This window comes from Acinonyx jubatus, chromosome E4 (genome assembly GCF_027475565.1).
Source record: "Acinonyx jubatus isolate Ajub_Pintada_27869175 chromosome E4, VMU_Ajub_asm_v1.0, whole genome shotgun sequence".
NCBI classification, from domain to species: domain Eukaryota; kingdom Metazoa; phylum Chordata; class Mammalia; order Carnivora; family Felidae; genus Acinonyx; species Acinonyx jubatus.
The window spans coordinates 46,628,617-46,647,660 of record NC_069395.1 but is presented as its reverse complement, the minus strand read 5'-3'; the positions used below and the strand labels follow the sequence as shown (position 1 = coordinate 46,647,660).

The following is a 19,044-nucleotide window of genomic DNA, read 5'->3' as shown; positions in this document are numbered from 1 at the left end:
AGCCAAGGTCAGACGCTTAACTGAGCCACCCAGTCACCCCTATTTTTATGAATTCTTAAGTTAGATAACATGTACTCCAAAATAGGAGCCTTCTGCCAATGTTTCCAGAAAAATTATATGCCTATGTAATTGCTCAGACTGCCTTAAGTTTCCAGTCACTCCCTCCTTTCACTTTCAGCTCTGTTTCAGCCATGAGCATAGGTTACTAATAGCTCAGTAGCATTTTACATTTTTTGCTTAGGGCATCTTCTCTTGCTGTGGGCCCCAATCAAAGCTGTAGCTTTTCAGATCCTCCGGTAAATGGTCAAAGCAGGATACACAGGGTAGGTATATGTTTCTTTCAAGGCATGACAATTATTAGGTCTCTTTCTTAGTGGTACAGGGCCAAAAGCACAGCAAGTTGTTTTTCTCTTTGGTGGAGATATCTTGGCATTTCCCAAATGCACTTTAATGTTACAGCAGGATCTGACATCAAGGTTGTCTGGTCTTTCCTTTTTCAAGGGGATCTGATAATGTAAACAACCAGGTTAGGGAATTGGCTAAGGGATATGATCATGACTTTTTCTTTTCAAGGCTTAAGTAAGACCTCTGTTTATTGAACCAGGAGTTTTTGCTTTGTTTTATATTATGTAATTGTTCCACTCTCAATTTTTTCCTAGGGAACTCATTCATAATCTAGTAGTCATAGCCAGATAGCTCTTCCAGACAGGCCAGTCTGATGACAGTGCCAGGCCCACTGCCTATTATGGTCTTGCCTTATCTCTGCCACCCCCATGGTGCTTCTCATTTCCAATGCAATATTTCATGGCAGCATTTCTGGCCTACAGCTATTTTAAACAGATGTTTAAAAACAGATCTTTTAAAGATATTCATACTTCCTTCAACATATATTTCAGATGTTTGTTGAAGAGACTATGATCTAGACCCTCTAGATTTGCCCATTTTTATAATTTCTAAAATAAGATATTCTAACACTTAACATCCACCTTTCTCTGTTGAATGCATTTTTAAGTGTATTTGTGTATGTGTGTTAACCAAAAATGTTAGAATCAACCCAGCTAGTCTATTTCATATAGAATCTCGGGTATGTGGACCATACTGACAGATTCAGTAAAACTAAAACCATGCTTTCTCCTTAGTCAAGCATCTAGAAAATCTAGTCTCATGTATATTTCCTACTTTAGAGTTAGTATACATTGGCATGTTCCTGACTGCCATTCTTTTGTTATATAAAATTTTACTTTCCAATATTGATTTCGGACTTTGGGGCATGCCAGGGTATAATTCTAATTAATGGTCTAAGAGCGAAAAGATGTGGGGCATGAGAAAGACTGTTGGCTTCTTTCTCAATGTGAACTATCTTCAGATGAAGGTATATAGGTACCTACAAGCATGAAAGAAAACAGTTTTCAGACAGGAGAGAGAGAAGAGTCACTTCTCTGTCAAGAAAAACTTTGGAGTTCAAATTACTCTGATGCCTCTAGATCATTTTTTTCCTAATGGATGCCTTAACTTTCACATAAGAAATCTAGCAAAGTTCTTTTTTTTTAATGTTTATTTATTTTGAGGAAGAGAGGGAGAGTGTGCATGGGCACGCACATAAGAGGGGCAAAGAGAGAGGGAGAGAGAGTCCCAAGCAGGCTCCATGCTGTCAGTGCAAAGGCAGATGCAGGGCTTGATCCCATGAGCAGTGAGATCATGACTTGAGCCGAAACCAAGAGTCAGAGGCTTAACTGACTGAGTCACCCAGGCACTACAAGAAATCTAGCAAAGTTCTGGTACTAGTAATTAGTGCTCTCCACCAATTATTTCCAGTTCTCATTCTGGGAGAAATTGTACTTCTTTGCCCCCTCAAAGTTATGAAAGGCCATATGACTTCCTTTGGCCAAATGTATTTGAGTAGAAGTGATGTCTCCCACTTTCCTTCCAAAAGCTTTAAGAGCCACTTCACAATTTGCCCCAATTTCTTTCCTTCCCTCTGCTACAGTCACCAGCAATGATCCATATAATGGCTCCTACATTAGCCTGTGTCCTGAAGTGAGGGGAGTGCAGAACACAGCAGCCAACCAACCTGCAATGGATTTGCAGTATGAGTGCTGCTTATTGCTTTAAACCAGTTAGACTGTGGAGTTGCTTTGTTATCATAACCTGGCCTATCCTGACTGATACAACTCTGATAACAATCCAATAGGTACAAAATAGAGGAGATTCTTTCAACATTTTCATATAAATTCCTTGAGTTTAATTTTTTTAACATTTATTTATTATTGAGAGACAGAGAGAAACAGCTTGAGCAGGGGAGGGGTAGAGAGAGGGGGGACACAGAATCTGAAGTAGGCTCAAACTCACCCCCGACACAGGGCTCAAACTCACAAATTGCGAGATCATGACCTGAGCCAAAGTCGGTCACTTAACCAACTGAGCCACCCAGGCGCCCCTAAATTCCTTGAGTTTACATCCACTTTTCCAAACTAGTACTTTAATATTTTGAGTCTACCAATTCCGTTGTCATTATTCACCCAATGCCATCAAGAGCCTCCCTACCCTGCCATCCTTGAATTCCTCACACTCTATATTGTTCCATGCAAGAAATTGTTCCAAGCCTTCACACTTTATCTTTTATTGAGATTTGTTTTTCCAGATGACCATAGGTCATAACTAAACTGTTTTATCAAAGGGTACCATACTTGATATCTCATTCTTCACTGATGATCTTATGACCTGAGATTCCTCATCACTTAAATTTCTTGGTTGAAAGCAGAAGATGCTGACTCTGGCTAACCTTTAAAAAGGAAGTTTATTGGAAGGCTATTGGGGTCATGCTGATAAGATAGGAAGTTAGGGGACCAGACTTGGCATGGGAAAGAAACCAAGGGAGGTCTAGAAAATAAGGAATGAAGAATCAGGTGGAAACAATTATCCTAAGGCTGGCATAGCTGTTGCTGCCCTGGTAGATGTCTGGTTATTCTCTCTGTCCTTACACCACTTGTCCAGAATTCAAATCTTGGAAGAAAATTTTCAATTAGAAGAACTTATATCACAAGCTCACCCACCAGCAGTTCCAGGGAGTGGGAGAGGAGTGGTCTGGCCTTTCAAGTTTCATTGTTAGAGACATAGGCTTGAATTCCTTCCCACCATGGTTACACACGTTGGGAGGAGGCAAATCCCCCAAGAAATCAGGTTCTACTAGGGAGGAGAATGGATGCTAGGCAACAACAATACCAAAAAAGATAGCTGTCCATGAGAGAAGTGGGAAAAGGAGCGAGTAATATGGTCCTTAATAAAAGAAAGTTTTATGGCTTCACTTTATGTTACTAGGTTACTATAGGAACTCAGGAAGTCTGCACTTACCAAATGCATTTTTTCCTTGCAGGATCATGTAGCTGAAGGCACTTTGGAATAATACAAACCTTAATTCAAACCATGGTCTGTCGTTTCCTGGATATTTGGGGGAGAAGTTCCTTAATTTCTTTGAATCTCTGTTACATCCTACAGTTGCCTGAGGATTCTGAGTGAATATATATGGAAGACTTGATACACACCCTGCACTAAACAAACATTAGTTTCCACCCCCTGTGTCTTCAGAGAAAAGGACCAATAAGGATGTGTGTGTGTGTGTGTGTGTGTGTGTGTGTGTGTGTGTGTATAGATAGAGAGAGAGAGAGAGAGAGAGAATTATTTTAAGAAATTGGTAATTATTTTAAAGAAGATGCACTTATGGAGGCTGGTACGTCCAAAATCTTCATGGTGGGCTAGCATGCTGGAAACCCAGAGAAGAGCCAATACTGCAGTATCTGACGAGGTCAGATACTTTTGCTCTGAGGAGGTCAGTTTTTTGTTCTATTCAGGCCTTCAACTGACTGGGGGAGGCCTACCCACATTATGGAGAGCAATCTGTTTTACTCAAAGTCCACTAATTTAAATGTTAATCTCATCCAAAAACATCTTCACATAAACATCCAGGATAATGTATGACCGTATATATACGAGCACAGTGGTACAGCCAGGTTGGCATATAAAAATTAACCATCATACCATGAGAGATGCTATAATTCAGGAAAATAGTCTTTCTTCTTTCTCTGCATTCAGTACAGTATTTTTTTAAGGCTTTTAAAACCAGTTGAGCAAGGGATGTCTGAGACTGGGCATATAGCAATGGTGGGGATGGCAGATGTGGGCCATTAAACAATAGATCCCAGAGGGTAAGTACTCAAGCTTTAGAAGAGGCTCATCCTTAGGGCACATTCTTCTGCAGACCCCTTTCTCCCCTCAATGATAACCTTCACCAACACCAACTCCTACAGCAACTCTTGAACCTGATCAAGAATGAGCTGATCATCTGCAAGCTTGTGACTGTCCACTCCTGGAACAATGCCAGAATAGTACTTTGCCCCACTATAGGGCAAGCATGTGGACACAGATAAGCAAAGTGTTTACTTCCAAAATTCAAAAGCATGAGGATGACATAGATGATAAAGATAAGATTTCTGCAAAGACTTCTCAGAAGATAGATTGAATGCAAGAAGACTAATGGCTATATGTAACATGGCACATACCTAGAGATGAATAAATGTTGAGAATCAAGATTCTCATGAAACACAGCCTCAAGGCAGGCTGAAGGCAGATAGAGCACACAAGAGTCTTTTGAATAGGAGCCTGGGTGGCTCAGTGAGTTAAGCGTCTGACTTCACCTCAGGTCATGATCTCGCGGTCTGTGAGTTCGAGCCCCACGTCGGGCTCTGTGCTGACAGCTCAGAGCATGGAGCCTGCTTCCAGTTCTTCTCTGTTTCTCTCTGCCCCTTCCCTGCTTTCTCTCTGTCTCTCTCTCAAAAATAATAAACATTAAAAAAAATTTTTTTTGAATGGCCATGCTGAGGCTATCTGTACTGCAATGAAGAGCAGCTACAGACCAAGAAGGGAAAGATCATCCAGACTCTGACCACGAAAGAAGAAACTAGGAAATAAATTTCATGTTTCATCTGTACATAGTGGCTTCATTAACAATAGATGATCTCCCAAAACCCAAGCCTTTATCTGGGGAAAAATGGCTAAAGAAAAGAAACAGAACATCTGAGGAATTTGATAAGTGATCAAAATAACATCATTAAATGAAAATTAATGTAATATTTACATTTAATTGTAAGAAATTGTTATTATTTGACCACTTTTAACCTACAAAAATGGCAAAAGTGCTAAGAGTCAAGGTGAAGCCAAGGTACCATCAGTAGACAGGCAAACCCTGTCCTATAAGTTATTATATCACCATTCTAAATCCAAAGAAATATAGTTGTTAGTTCTGAAAGGGAAGCAAACTTGAAAATGTTACTACTGACAATTCAAAATTATAAAATCAGGGCCTTGAGATCAACAGAACAGCTAGTAAAAATGGTGCTGATGCAAAGTACAATACATATCACACACACTTGTGCAATAGAAAGAACTCTTTCTCTTGCAAGTGGAAAGTTGTTTTAGCTAAGCAAGGACTAGACTCTGTGGGCAAGGATTAGGGGTTGGGAAGAAACATACATGCACATGTATATGTACATGTATGTGTACAGGTGTGTTTTGTGAGTGTATATGTAGGGGTATGTGTGTTTATGTGTGTAGGTGTATTATGTGTGTGCACATGTGTACATGGGTAGCTATGTATGCATGTGTATGTGTGTATAAGTGTAGGTTTACCATGCTGACAACACAGAGCCTGTTTGGATTCTCTCTATCATCTCACTGTGCCCCTCCCACCCACTCTCTCTGTCTCTTTCCCAAATAAATAAATTTTTAAAAAGTGTAGGTTTAGATATAGGTGTGTGTCAGGTCAAATTTTCTAGTCATGATATTTACAATATTACAAATAAACCTTAGACTTTATCATCTTATTACTGTAGGTCTAAGCGCTGTCTTAACTTGGTATGTGTGAGGTTATTTTTTCCAGTCATGATATTAATGAGATTCCAAAGAGGAGAAGGCTTATGCCTCATTTTCCCATTACTGTAGGTCTAGTGCTGTGCTAAGGTCTCCCGTGGACATACAAGGCAGTTGCAGAATTGAGTCTCTCCCTTACAGATGGGAAACAGACTGTATCTGAACCAAGTCCGTCTTCCTTCTTTCACCTTCTCCTTGCCATTTCTTTACTTCCTCTTTCCCTCCCCTCCTTTCCATCACATGTTGGCTGCCCTAAGGGGAAAAGTTGCTCCTGCTCCAGGTAACTAATGAGTTTTGCATCCTCTCCCTCGGCCTGTGGCTTCTGGAAGCTGATGCACTGGTTCCTCACAGTACATGAAACCTCATGAGATTTACCAGTTTAACTGCTTTACCAGTTGTTGTTTTGTTTTGTTTTGTTTTGTGCTCTTTCACACAGCTTTCAATTTTTCTCAGTTGTATATATTCCTTTTAATTAAGGAAGCTTGATACATAAAGTGTTAAATTGATCAAGTACAAAACTGAAAGGTTTGACTCTAAGGAATTCTTAAAAACAGCATCATATGTTTCTCCAAAGCACTTATTATCTAAGATTATTACTTCACAAAGATCTTTTAAGCTTTGCAAATATCACTCACAGACCAAAAGATTAGACTCAGGAAAAGAGAGAATGGACAAAGTCCAAGAAAATACCCTTGATCTGGATAACGTTACAATGTTTTGGAAGCAGTACAAAGAAAAATGCATAATACTAGTATTGTACTACAATGCCCAGATTATGAGTCTGATTATTGCATTAATCATCTCATTTTCAATTCAGACTATTAAGGGGATATTTTACAAAAATGAATTTGATTAACTTGAAGTCTAACAAATTCAAAAGAGGCAAACTTTAACTCGACAAGTATTTAGCATGTACTATATGCCAACGTCTGTGAGAAAAAGAAAATTAGTATAAGGGAGTAAGGCTTTAAGGAGTTCAAAACATTTTCTGGGATGTAGAAATTCCAATTTTGGTAGCAGCCCTATGAATCCTTGGTTCACAAAGTTTCACTAAAGCTAGACATTCCAACATACTTAACTCATGGCTTTGGAGACTGCTTTAAAAAAAATCTATGCCAGGAATATGCACACACCTACGAAATTAACAAGGGAAGTAGCCATCAAAGAAACCTGTGGACCCCTGCTTGGGTTCTGCAAATATTGAGAAAACAACCACCTTGAGTTCAGGGAGGACAGAAATGAGTATTCTCTGAACCAGTCTGTCTCAACATGCAGGCGTTCCAACCCCAAACCTGCTCTCACAGCTCCCCTTTCTGTGGTCATCATGATCCTAGATCCCAGATCACATGGCCAACACTGCCTCCTTGAAAATCAGTTGCCTCTTTGGCAAGTAGGCTAGCAGTACTTGATTTTATCTCTACAAGTTTCAGAACATGAGGACCTATTCAAGTAGATCCTTTCCCTTCTGATTCCACGGGTTCCCATCACAGCACACAGTTCTATATGCATGAGCATGCATTCATTGTTGGAAATTTGACGCTGGAGGTAAAGAAACAGAGACGCCCTGCTGCCTACTCAATAAAATGATATTGTTCTCCCTAAATAAATAGAACAAAAGAAACTGAAGATTTGACTTTCATCCCTGAGGATCCTACATATAGAGGAGAAAACCATACATATAATATGAAAGAGCCCAAGGATAATTAGAGAAACAAGAAATGATAACATTGTGTTGAATAAAAAGTGCTGTGGGGAAGGGGTTAAAAGAATAACCAAAATGGTATGAAATGAATATGAGAAAGCTTCCTGGAGGAAAGAACATGCATTCAAGGTAAAGGAAATGGAATGGACAAGGAGACATGGAGACAGAATTCCTTAAGTTTTAGGCAATCTTAATTTTCATATTTTTGACAGGCATATAACAGTTTTAGAATAAAACGAGTTCTGGAAAGGTATGTTTATTTATGCATACACCGGTTTGATTCGATGGCAAAGTAAAATGCAGAATTTTGATTCTGAGTAGTAGTTTTGGTTATGAATTCCAGATTTTAAATGAAATCAGCATTGGCAACCTGTAAGTCTAAACTCATAAATGTCATTAAACTTATAGCATTGACACAACCTTAATTTGGGACAAATGCCTGGACTTTGCCTTTTGATTTAAAAGTAATATTTTACTTTTCTCTCTTCTTTTTTAATAGTAACTTTAAAATCTAACAAATATTTATATTGTATGTTTTGGAAAAAACAAATGGTTATACCAGAAGTACAAATTTCATCTTACGATATGAATAAATACTGTAATGCTTAGAACAAAGTGAGGTTGCACAGCCACGGGATTGAATAAATCTTCATTACTGGAAATGTCTAAAAATGGACTAGGCAAAAATTTAGAAGAGTCAAATGAATTTTTAAGCTCCCTTCTCACTTTGATTTCAAGATTCCATAGCTCTAGCTGAGAGCTTTCCGTATGAACAATCTCCTTTATTATGCAGTCTTCAGTAGAGGTAAAAAAATTCTGCTTTATACCAGCAATGAGTTACAGCCAGGGATTCATGGCACTGCCTAGCATTTCACAAAGTTTGACTCTGGGGTCATATATATTACAGTATCTGGAATATTTACCAAACTTTTAGATTTCTAGGTCCCACTTTAGACCTACTGAAGAATCTTTACAAGTGAATCCCAGAAATCTACTTATTTAACAAGCTTTCCAAGTGACTGATACAATACTATAATTTGTAAACCAGTGCCCTAATCCTTAACATTCCTACTGAAAAGGCAGATCAGTAAGGCCTATTTACAGTTATGACTGCAGTTATATAGTCATCTGTTCCTTAAGGAGTGAGTTAAGCTTACAAGTATCTCAAACAATTTTAAGCATCCAACCACCTTTGGAAAGTAAACTTATTGCATGTAAAACGTTCCTTGACCTTTTCTTTACAAGAGGCAATTTTTATTTTCATGGGCATTACAGTCACTAACAGTAATCTTTCTCAACAAAGAACATTGAGTGAATAAGGCCTCAGTTATCAGCAGTGTCTGGTTAAGACTCAAATATATAAATATTTTAGCCTTTTTCATTTCTATTTGATGTTGGAAAAGAATACAGTATTCAGATCACATTTACAACCTAAACCACAGAATACGATTTAAGAAATGCAAGGGAATTATGTTACTTACCTCCATTTTACTATAAAAATATTAACTATTTGGTTGTATTAACAAACCACTACCACCTTACCATCTGTCCTATGATTTATAATAACAACTGCAAATGTGAGGATTCTAGAACCTCACCATTTTTCCCACTATAATTCTTCTTAAGTACATGCCAAAGATTTAATTATAGCATAATGAAAATATAGAATAGTAAAAACCTGGCTAAATTAGGCTAATTGAGGGAAAGCTAATCCAAATTGATAAAAAGATTAATCATTAAGGCATTTATAAAATATTATTTCCAATAATAGATATGACATCTCATTTTAAGTGTGAAATACTAATAGTGAGCATACATAACCTTTTTAGATAGAGTAAAATAATTAATATTATACTTTTTGTAAATTAATATTAAGTTTTTTATAAATACTTTCTACAAATAGACCAGGTCCAAATCCTATCTGAATCAACACAAATTCCAAATCAAAGGATTTGATTTATCTATTTATCTGTCTTTTAGGTTTTGAGAGTCAAATTATCATATATGTTAGTTACCTTTCATGCCTGCCTTAATTTATCTTCTAAGGACTTTTTTAAAAATTAGGATAAGATTCTAAAATTCCCTTTAAACAGAAAATGCAATTTCACTTTTAAAGCACTTTCTGTAACAAAACTCTTGGGTACAAATTAAACATAATGAGCATTTAAGGTTACAAAATCTTCCCATGAAAACATTTGGAAAGGTCACTTCAATTTATGAGAGTACATTTTGCCAAAGTTAGGAAGATCTTAAAATTTACAGATTCTAAGTTTTAATTGGCTACTGAAAGCCAAGCCTCACTTCTTCTAGAAAAAGAATACGTTTTAATTTGAGGGGATAAACAAAATCAGAAGAGAAAATAATTATTCATAGAAAATACTGTATTAGAACCCCATTTCAGAGAGAACAGAGCAGTAAAAGAGTATATGTTTTGTGAGAGGTTTGTTAACTTGATTTAACTACATAGACATCACAGAGCTGATACGGGAGCAGAGAGTTAGTAAGATGGCGGAGCTTGATGTGGTCGACAAAATAACACCTCAGAGGGATAAAGCCCTTGTTTACAGCCTTATTCTGTAGCTTGACAGTTGTTATCACTTTGGACAAGTTACATAATCTCTCTAAGCCTCAGTTTCTCCCTTTGTAAATGGGGATGAATCATATCTACGTTTTAGGGTTTTTATGGAGACTAAATGCAATAATAGTTGTAATGCAATTAGTACCATAACAACTATATATGAAGCCTTCAATATCTATTAACCGTTACAGATTATAATACATGTTCTTGTGTATGAAAACCTCGGAAAAAAAGTGTAAAGATGTACCAAGACAAGTTGGTACTAACTTCTGAGAGATAAAAATGGATTCTAAACAAATTCATGTAATTGAACCTTATGAACACTATGTAGTCACTAAAATTCATTTTCAAAGAATAAATAACATGGGAAATAGTAATGATATGCTAAGTTAAAAAAAAAGCAGGACACAAAACAACAGATTCTATGAAAAATGGGTGCATAGAAAAGAGTATTGGAACAAAATTTCTGAAGGTGCACAGTGGTACCTCTCTGGGTGCATTACGGATGGCATTAAACATGCCCTGATTTCTATCATCCATGGTCATTCTCCTTCTGATATACTCCTGTTCACTCATGTTCTTTTAAAAGTATTGAGTTTTGGAGCCCCTAATTGAACATAATATTACATGTGTATTTTAATACAACAGGATGACCATATACTGTGATCTGATTACTCTTTAGAAAACCAAAGATGCAATTATTATTGAGCATTTATTGAGCACCTACTCTGTGCCATTCACTGGGGACAGATTTTTCCTTAAGGAATCTACAGTCTGGTAGAGGACAGAGAAAAAGTATGATGAATATTCTTAAAGAGTATACAAGATACTATAGAGGCACAGTTGAGCGCAGTCAACTCTTTTTCTTAGATCAGGGGTACATCAGCTGAATTTTGACACACGAGTAAGAATGGCTTTGATTTCACACCCGTTAAGTGTGATGCATGTGAAATATTCTTATGGAACTGTCCAGTAATCAGTGGGATACATGAGAGTAGAGAGCAAGAAAGAGTTTTGGGATAGAGATGAGAATTTGAGCACCACCAACACATAGGTGATAGTTAAAGCCATGAGAATGCATGAAGTGGGTAAAAGTGGTCATGAAGAAAAAAGCAGGAATATGATCCAGAAACAGAAAAAAGACAATACCCTCAAAAACAATATTAGTTAAGGGATGTAGAAAGCAAGAGGGGTCCATGAATAAAGGCTGAAGAGAAATGACTAGAGATGCAAAATAAAGAACAAAACAGCTGAAGAGGAAGCTTTGGATGGAGTTTTTATTTATTTTTTAATATGAAATTTATTGTCAGATTGGTTTCCATACAACACCCAGTGCTCATCCCAACAGGTGCCCTCCTCAATACCCTCTCTTCCCTCCCACCCCCCATCAACCCTCAGTTTATTCTCAGTTTTTAAGAGTCTCCTATGGTTTCCTCCTTCCCTCCCTCTCTAACTTTTTTTCCCCCTTCTCCTCCCCCATGGTCTTCTGTTAAGTTTCTCAGGATCCACATAAGAGTGAAAACATATGGTTTAAAGAAGGAAAGGGGTCAATGGCACTAGATGTCTCCAGTAAGCTAAGACAAAAAACTAATTCATTGGATACAGAGGCAAGGTTCTTTTGGGTGACATTTGTCTCAGCAGTTTCAGTGTATATTTCTGTGAATACGTGTGCATGTATTGTTGTGGGGGTGCAAAGGTAGAGGCTGAGGGCACTAAATTTAAAAACGAATGAGGATAGAGAGCATAAACATTCAATTCATAGAAAGAAAATACTGATGGAAAACATGCTATGTATAGAAACCGACCTCTCTAATGGCCAACAGGCACATGAAAAGATGCTCAACGTCGCTCCTCATCAGGGAAATACAAATCAAAACCACATTCAGATCACTTCACGCCAGTCAGAGTGGCCAAAATGAACAAATCAGGAGACTATAGATGCTGGAGAGGATGTGGAGAAACGGGAACCCTCTTGCACTGTTGGCGGGAATGCAAACTGGTGCAGACACTCTGGAAAACAGTGTGGAGGTTCCTCAAAAAATTAAAAATAGACCTACCCTATGACCCAGCAGTAGCACTGCTAGGAATTTATCCAAGGGATACAGGAGTACTGATGCATAGGGGCACTTGGACCCCAATGTTTATAGCAGCACTCTCAACAATAGCCAAAGTATGGAAAGAGCCTAAATGTCCATCAACTGATGAATGGATAAAGAAATTGTGGTTTATATACACAATGGAGTACTACGTGGCAATGAGAAAGAATGAAATATGGCCCTTTGTAGCAACATGGATGGAACTGGAGAGTGTGATGCTAAGTGAAATAAGCCATACAGAGAAAGGCAGATACCATATGGTTTCACTCTTATGTGGATCCTGAGAAACTTAACAGGAACCCATGGGGGAGGGGAAGGAAAAAAAAAAAAAGGAGGTTAGAGTGGGAGAGAGCCAAAGCATAAGACTCTTTTTTTTTTAACGTTTATTTTTGAGACAGAGAGAGACAGAGCATGAATAGGAGAGGGGCAGAGAGAGAGGGAGACACAGAATCTGAAACAGGCTCTAGGTTCTGAGCTGTCAGCACAGAGCCCGACGCGGGGGTCAAACTCACAGACCGTGAGATCATGACCTGAGCCGAAGTCGGACGCTTAACCGACCAAGCCACCCAGGCGCCCCCATAAAAGACTCTTAAAAACTGAGAACAAACTGAGGGTTGATGGGGGGTGGGAGGGAGGGGAGGGTCAGTGATGGGTAATGAGGAGGGCACCTTTTGGGATGAGCACTGGGTGTTGTATGGAAACCAATTTGACAATAAATTTCATATATTGAAGAAAAAAAAAAGAAACTGACCTCTCTAACATATTAATAATGCAAGTTAAAATCAGATAGCAGGTTTGCTGACCACGTGAACAAAATATTCCTCAAAATAACCTCCTATGCTGGCCAGGGTGCAGTGAGACAGCACGTACTACTGGCAAGAATATGACATAATCCCTATTTTTCCTTTTATGTTCCTGCTGTAACTGATCTCCCCTTCCTTTGCGGCCTCACTGTATACTACCTACAACATTTCATATTTCTCATATTCTTCATGTGTAATTCTCCCTCTAGCTGGCTTACAAGGTTTTTGAGGATAGACACCCAGTTTGACTAATCCCTGTTCTCACAGTGTCTAGTTTCCATCACGGTGCGTGACTCATGGTAAGAACCTAAGAGATGATCGGCAAACAAATTGATAAGAACCCAAGTTCCTGTTTTGATACATGTTATTTTAGCTAAAATTGGTAAAATTCACCCTAATTGTGAATGACATAATTCAAAGAAAGAAGCCAGAAGTGGTTTCCTTTATGAAATTCCGATAGTGTCTGTGTAGTCAGATATAAAGGTAGGGACATATACTATGCATATTGTGCATATCTACAAACATTTATGCTGTCCTGACCTTCCTTCCATGTTGTTATTTTAATTCTCTCAAGGTAAGTATTTGCCTTTATTTAAGTCTCCATTTATCCCCTCATAATCCTTTGAATATAAATTTTAAAAGCTATCCAGAGCCGCCTAGTCAATCTAAGACAGTCAGAGCCACTAATATTCAGCTAAGCATGACTAAAGCTGTGTCTAACAAGTTTATTGAAATCTATGAAAACGGAAAAAGTATAAATCCACTTGGTATTTGAAGTGGGAAAGTAAAATATGAGTAGGCTTTAAAGTGTATTTTTAATGTGCTTCATATTTCCTAAACTGTAATTTTAATGAATCATCAGAAATTATTGTGTCTGTATGTACTATTCAGGGAATCTCAGGGAAAGTACAGTCATCACTGGGCCCACAGGAAAACAGGTACAAGATTTTATGATACCTCTTCTGTGAGAGCCAAAGTACCCCCACTGTCAGCATTTTCTGGTGTTACTCTTTTAGGATGGATCAACATCACCTGGAGAGTGAACCAAGCCAGCTTTTCAAAGAACTTCTCAACTTTCTTTAAATATGCTAACACTGCACTATCATTCCTTTGCTTGCTCATGAAATACCAAAATGAAGACAATTTCTCTAATTATGTATTACTATCCTTTATATGCAAAATCAGTGATACTTAACCAGAGGCAATTTTGCCCCCCAGGGGACACTGGCAAGATCTGAAGACATTTTTGGTTGTCACAATTTAGGGTGAAAAGGAGGGTTGCCACTAGCATCTAGTTGATAGGGGCCCAGGATGCTGCTAAACATTCCATAATACACAGGATAGGCCCCCACAATAAAGAATTATCTAATCCAAACCACCAATAATGCTACGGTTAAAAGCATTCTAATGCTACGGTTAAAAGCATCCACCCTCTGCTAAATGGTAGAATGTGTAAAACTTTCAGAGAAAGTTGAGGCACAATGAAGCTACCACCCCTTTCATGAGGTTTTCTTGGATTAACCCACAATGACAACTTCACAGATTGGATTTTCCATAATTTAGGTTTCATTTGATGGTGTCCTATCTCAAAGAATTTTTGAGGAACCATGTTCTTATTCACTACTGATACTTTCTTCTTCTTCTTCTTCTTCTTCTTCTTCTTCTTCTTCTTCTTTTTGTAATTTGACAAATTTGTTCTGTGACAAAACTGTTAGGGAGCTTTTTAAATCAAAAGACTCACTACTTAAGTTACTTTCTCTTTCTAAACTAGCTCTTTTTTAAAACTTTTCCAGGATATCTATTGTAATACTGCTTTCATAGATAATAATTTCTGAAGTGGGAAGGAATAACTAATTATCCCATTGTTTTTCCAGCTAAACTATTTGGGTAATATTTCTAGTAACCCATATTGCCAACATCCATTGTTTGGCCATTTTACTTAGAATAAAAACAAAGAGGCTATGATTTTTGGCCTTGGATCAATCATGTAATTCTCCTTCTATTTAAAGTTTGAAGATTTGGCTTGTTATTTCTAATGCCAGGAATTCACACCCCCATGAGCCAGGAGTGGTAGGAATAGGAGATGGGGGGGGTGGGAGGAACAATTTTGAATTAAAGACAACAGTTGAATAGAATTCATTAGCAATAGTCTTATGAAACAAGTGATTTCCTTGGAAAAGAAAGGAATTTTAATAGTTCACTGCCATATTGTCATTTTTTTTTCCTGATTCTTGAGGGTCCTTTAGTATGTTTGTCACGTACAAACATTGAAACAGTGAGCACATATGGAAGAGTTTGCCAAGGGTATAAATTGTTATACAAAGTGATATGAAGGCTTGCAAAAGAATTATTTTCATTATTTTTTCATTAAAAAAAGCTAGATAGATAGCCAGGTTACTTGGTGGTACATTTTAAGAAAGGAATGGTCATGACAGAAAGATCTGAATTTTGAATTTTTGCCTAAGACAAAGGGGGATGATGATGTGGTAAAGAAGTCACTAGCAGAAGCCAGCTAGATCTTAGTTTTAATACTGAACTCAAAACGATCTTTCCGTTACTTCCATAGAGCTTTCCTTCTGAAGCAACACAAACCCAATCCAATCTGTCTTCAACAGAAAATTCCTTCAGACACTTAAAGATAGCTGCCTTGTTCTTCCCAAATATTCTCTTTGAACACGTTTTGACACATAAAATATCTATCCTAACACAGGGAAAATTCAGATAGCCAACACTGTATGATGCTAACACCTGAGTATAACCCAAGTGTGAGCAGTCTGTCTTTTAAGATCTAAATATAATTTGACTGGACCTGACTCCAATCCCTATATTTTGAATCGTGTCTCCTCTAGCTGTCTTCAGGGATTTCTAAATACAGAGAAGACTTGAAGACTCTTTCTCTTGGTTATCTCTGGCTCAGAGCTTATGTTTTCAGTAAATATTCAGTTTTACTTAACTATCACCTGTGGATGTTCTCTTTCTCTTCTGTCTTCAGCACTAACTCAAACATGAAACAGATCTTTGTCCTACATTTTCCCAAAACCAATCACATAAGGCATTTTTGGTTGTATCAAACTTTACTGTAGTTTGGGGGGCAACAGAGGATGCTTACAGTACAGGAATGCAAATGACTGAAAATTATATAGTAGGCATCTCTGTAAAATTATAGAGTACACATTATTGTTTTTAAAAGTCCCTTAGCCATTCTGTTAGGTCCTCTGCCCTTTTAAACACACTTCCATAGATTTCCTCCATTCTTTTGGCTCCAGCATTGACATGTTATACAGTCTTAGCTTGAATTCCAGCTTGTCTCATTACCTCCTGTAGGACAGGGTCTGGTTTCAGCACATTTGCATTATCAGTGGTACCACTGTTACACTGGCCAACCTGGTTCAAAACCACCTTAGTGTATCCAGGTGTTCCCTTCTTTGTCATCACGCACTGTCCACTCATACTTTAAATTATGACTTATTAATGCAACCCCATCCCTCACTTGCGAAGGTCAGATTCCTTTCACCACATACATGGATTTGCTTTCAGTCTTTGTTTGATGGAAGCTCTCATACCACCTCCAGGTTCAGTTTCTGAAGACAGGACATTCATAATTCTACCTCTGCTCCAAATCTCTGACCAGACCTTGCTGGGTTAAGTTCCACCTTTGTTAGGACAGTACCATATCATGTTGCTTCTCTACAAAATCAACTAAACTCAATACCAAACCACTATTTTCTTATTAGGCCTCCTCCAAGAAAACACATATTTCTGCTTCCATACCTTTGTTCATAATCCTCCCCCCCCCACCGCATGTTTGTTTGCTAGGACTACCACAACAAAGTCACACAAAATGGGTGGTTTAAACAACAAAATGTATTTTCTTGCATTTCTAGAGGCTAGCATCTCCGATTCTTATAAGGACATCAGTCATATTGAATTAGGGCCCACCAAATGACTGAGTTTAACCTCATCTCTTTAAAGTCCCTATCTTCAAGCATAGTCACGTTGTGAGGTACTGGGGGTTAGGACTTTAATGAATTTGGAGGGATACAATTCAGTCCATAACACCCGTCCCGTCTTAAGTTTTCTTCCTCCTCCCCCTCTCCAAATCACAATCAATATTTAAAGTGACATTCAAATTCTATTTCCAGTCCTCCCACCTAATCATTATAATTAACTCCCTCTCTTCCTCTAAGCTCTGACTTCATTAACTTTGGCATTTGTATGGTTTTACCTTCCTGGGTGTATATCTATCTCCAGAAAGTTCAAACTCTTTTAAACTAAGTTGTTGGTAAGTGTTTACTGAATATGGATTTAAAACTCAACAAGATTGGGGCATCTGCCTAGCTCAATTAGTAGAACATGCAACTCTTAATCTCAGGGTTGTGAGTTCAAGGTCCACATCGGGTATGAAGCCTACTTTAAGCAACAATAACAACAACAACAACAACAACAACTCAACAAGATTGACTTTCTTCAATCTGAATTGTCTGTTTTTCAAAAGAACTTTTCTGAGTCTTATTTACTATGATATTGCTTTCATAGATGTGGATACATTTCTAGGTAGGAAAGAGTCACTACTCTGTTACCAACTAAAAAGCAATGATTCAAATTTTTGAGAAGAAAATATTCCCCTTTGTATAAGCATATATGACACCTCTCCCCTAATTCTCAAAAGAATCTTAAACTCTCTGTCTTTAATATTTCCCCCTGTCTTAAATAGCTCCTTTAAACATATTTCTTCCCAGCATCCCTGTGACCAAATACCATAAAATACAGGGTAAGCATCTCACTCAAATTCTTTCTTATGCATTGGACTCTGACACTTGAAAGTCTTTTAACTTGAAAAATTCAGCATTTACTTCATGAATATAATGCAAACTAACATTTACATAAATGCAAACAGCATTTATGGGTACAGTACATTCAAATTGGCTTACCTATATTCTCTCATTTAATCCCAAATAACTCTGTGAATGCATACTATGATTCCTCCCCTTTTGTATTTGAGGAAACTAAGGCACAGAAAAGTTAAGTAACTTTCCCAAAATTTGTTGTGGGTTAAGACAAAGTAGTCTGACACTACAACAAAATGGCTTAACTACTATGTTTGGTTCCATCTACAAATAGGAAAGACATTGTTCTCTGTCTCTCTCCATCTCTAGTATTCTTTTTTAAAATCTAAGTTTTAGGGGTGCCTGAGTGGCTCAGTCGGCTAAGCACCCAATTCTTGATTTCAGCTCAGGTCTTGATTTCAGGGTTGTGAATGCAACCCCTGCATTGGGCAGGAAGTTGAGAAGCCTACTTAAACATACATACATACATATATACATAAATTCTAAGTTTTAAATTCATAATTACAAATTATTTTCCTAATGTAAATCACATATTGTTTTGATAAGGATTTTCAATCGTAGACAAGTATTTTTAAGTATATTTATTCTCTTTAATATTTTTACCTTGTGTTTCAAAATTCAAGCAGTGTGTATGAAGAAAAATTGACTCTATTTTCAAGTTCTTGTGCTATGTGGTTTCTTGGGCTGTTGGTAAGCAGTTTTCAGGTTTAAGGTCAGCTGCCCTGTGTGTGATTATGCTGCCCTCACCTGACAGAAATTGTGTACTGCAAGTAGAATGGACTCCTAGCAGAGACCATGAAGTCCCAACTCAGAGGAGCTGAGTATCTACCTAAGAGTTCACTGACCACTTTCAAGCCACTTTACCTGTAACCCTGAAAAGCCTGTGAAGTTTTCACATGTCCTTAGTTTACTTCACAGAAGAAATATACCAAGTGGGAGACTATTCAGTTAGTGAAAGTATTTATAACTCTATGTATTATATAGGTATTACATACATCTATAATTTGATAGTAGGAAATATAAAAAATGTTCTCCCTGTGAACTCAACATACTAATAGAGGAAGTCGGTATGTTACCATGAACATAATTTTTTAAA

At 37.6% G+C, this 19,044-nt stretch overlaps 1 protein-coding gene across 3 annotated transcripts in view; it reads left to right on the top strand.

Moving 5' to 3' along the window:
• The window catches only part of PDC (phosducin), a 116,481-nt gene that overhangs the window by 35,377 nt on the left and 62,060 nt on the right, over nucleotides 1–19,044 (top strand). Inside the window, exon 3 of one of the 3 annotated variants that reach the window (XR_003425520.2) lies at nucleotides 3,374–5,774. The exons of the other annotated variants lie outside the window; for them this stretch is intronic. The gene's annotated coding sequence lies outside the window, so the exon portion shown is untranslated. Of the gene's footprint in view, nucleotides 1–3,373; nucleotides 5,775–19,044 lie in introns of those variants that run through there. 3 annotated transcript variants of the gene reach the window in all.